Source organism: Phacochoerus africanus, chromosome 4 (assembly GCF_016906955.1).
Source record: "Phacochoerus africanus isolate WHEZ1 chromosome 4, ROS_Pafr_v1, whole genome shotgun sequence".
Classification (NCBI taxonomy): domain Eukaryota; kingdom Metazoa; phylum Chordata; class Mammalia; order Artiodactyla; family Suidae; genus Phacochoerus; species Phacochoerus africanus.
In genome coordinates this window covers 9,353,333-9,356,067 of record NC_062547.1, presented here as the reverse complement: position 1 = coordinate 9,356,067, position 2,735 = coordinate 9,353,333, and positions in this window count along the sequence as shown.

Genomic DNA, 2,735 nt, shown 5'->3' with positions numbered 1-2,735 from the left:
ATCTCAGTTCCGACTCTATCTTTCTGGAGACACTGTCAGATCCCACGAGTGATGGGCTCAGTCCCACAAAAGTGCTCCCATCCCACTTCCAGTGCCAAGCCTGGTTAGCCCACAACTTGTCTCCAATGTGTGCACGAATCAAAGGTCCCCAACACCCCTTCCTCTGATACAACTGAATTGCTGGAGTGGGTGTCTCAGAACTCAGAGAAATACGTCCATTCGCCAGGTATATACAAAGGATATAATAAAAGTGAAGAGAGCGTGGGGAGAGGCCTGCGAGTTCCCCAGTACAAAATTCTTCTGTCCCCACAGAATTGGGGTGAGCAGTGAGCCACCCTCCCCATATGTGGATACTCACCAACCTGGAAGGCTCCCCAAACCCCGAACCACGGGGATTTGACGGAGATCTCTGCCCAGAGTCAATTCTCAACTCCAAGAGTTCCCGTCGTGGCGCATCGGAAACGAACCCGACTAGGAACCACGAGGTTGCCGGTTCAATCCCTGGCCTCGCTCAGTGGGTTAAGGATCCGGTGTTGCTGTGAGCTGTGGTGTAGGTCACAGATGTGGCTCGGATCTGATTGCTGTGGCTCTGGTGTAGGCTGGCAGCAACCGCTCTGATTGGACCCCTAGCCTGGGAACCTCCATATGCCACGGGTGCGGCCCTAAAAAAAAAAAAAAGTTAAAAAAATTCTTAACTCCATTTCCAGCTCCTCTCCCCTCTCTGGAGGAGGATGGATGGGCCTGAAAATTCCAAACTTCAAATCACGGCTTGATGAACACCAGTCAGCGTTCCGCCAGGAGCCCACCCAGGGTGTCCTCAATAGAAAAAAAGATTCTTCCTGTCATTCAGGGAGTTACAAGGTTCTAGAAGGTCTGTGTCAGGGACCAGGGCCAGAGAGCAATATATATATTTTAATTTCGCAGACTTCATCCAGCCAGATGGCTATCGCTGTGTGCAGCCCGACAGCCTGACTAATACAGTTGGTCTGATCTCTGCAGCTGAGTTGATTATTTCTCCGTAGTCAGTTTGGATCTTTTTTTTCTTTCCGGGGCAAACCTGCCCTGTGGAAGTTCCCAGACTAGGAGTCCAATGGGAGCTGCAGCTGCCACCCTACACCACAGCCACAGCAACGCAGGATCCTTAACCCACTGTGCGAGGCCAGGGATGGAACCTGCCTCCTCATGGACACTATGTTAGGTTCTTAACCCATGGTGCCACAGCGGGAACTCCCGGGTTGGATCTTTGAGAGCTTTTCTATTCCGCTAAGCATCTCCCCAGCACAAACCACGCAGAGCATTTGCACAGAGTGGAATTACAAAAACACATTCAGGGGAGCGTGTGGGGTCACGGAGTCGACGGTACAGGGTTGTTGTGGCTCCTGGCCAGGCACACACAGTGAGCAAAACAGCCCAGAGGCAGATGCCCACAGGACCCCAGCTGAATTCCAATGCGGCACTGAAGCTTTTGGCTGGCTGCCTATGTGCTTTTTCCACTTTTCCCAAAACAAGGGCCAAAAAGGGTCCCTTATTGTCCCCAGAGAAACAATTGGGTGGCCTGTCATCTTGAGAATTTACTCAGCCTGCCTCACAGAGTTGCCTAATTCCAGTAAGCGTGGTGTAGTTTTCCTGGTTTCTTGAAGAGCCTTGCGTTAGAGACGCTTGCTTACCTGCTGCTTCCTTTCCGGATCGGGCAGTTTGCAAGCTGCGTGCACATGAAGCAGGGAACCATTCCAAAGGCTGATGACTAGAAGCCTGTCCAAGGCACTAACACAGCTACAGACACTGTTGAAAATCTGTGATTCCTTGAAACTTTTTTTCTTTTTCAGTTTTTGGGTCCTTGTGGCACATGGAAGTTCCTGGGTCAGGGATCGAACCTCCGTCACAGCAGTGACGCTGGATCTTCAACCCACAGATCCACCAGGAAAGTCCACCTAGAGACTATTTTTTTATTATTTATTTTTTAATTTTTTCTCTTTTGAGCCTCACTCGGGGCATGTGGAAGTTCCCAAGCTAGGGGTTGAATCAGAGCTGCAGCTGCCAGCCTACACCACAGCCACAGCAACGTGGGATCCCAGCCGCGTCTGTGACCTACACCACAGCTCACGGAAAGGCCAGATGTCCGGCCCGCTGAGTGAGGGCAGGAATCAAACCTGCATCCCCATGGATACTAGTCAGATTCATTTCCTCTGCACCACAACAGAAACTCCTCAAAACTATTTTAGAAACAATTCTCATACTTTTCGTGAGTTCTCACTAGGAGGAAAGTCATAATTCATCAATACTTCTGCAACATAATTTTTTGCTGCCCCACCCCCTCTTCTCAACACGTATCATAATCTTAGCCATAAAAAAAAATCTACTTTTATGGAGTTTTCTTGAAGGATTCATCAAAAATGCAAATGAGGATTTATGTATAAAAATGTTCATTGATAGGAGTTGCTGCTGTGGCTCAGTGCTAATGAACCTGACTGGCATCCATGAGGACGCAGGTTCGATCCCTGGCCTCACTCAGTGGGTTAAGGATCTGGTGTTGCCAGGAGCTGTGGTGTAGGTCACAGACGCTGCTTGGATCCAGCATTGCTGTGACTGTGGTGTAGGCCAGGGGCTTGGGCTCTGTTTCGACCCCTAGCCTGAGGACTTCCATATGCTACAGGTGCAGCCCTAAAAAGACAAAAAAAAAATTAATGTTCATTGAATCATTATTGTTATTATTATTTTAGGCTGCCCCCATAGCA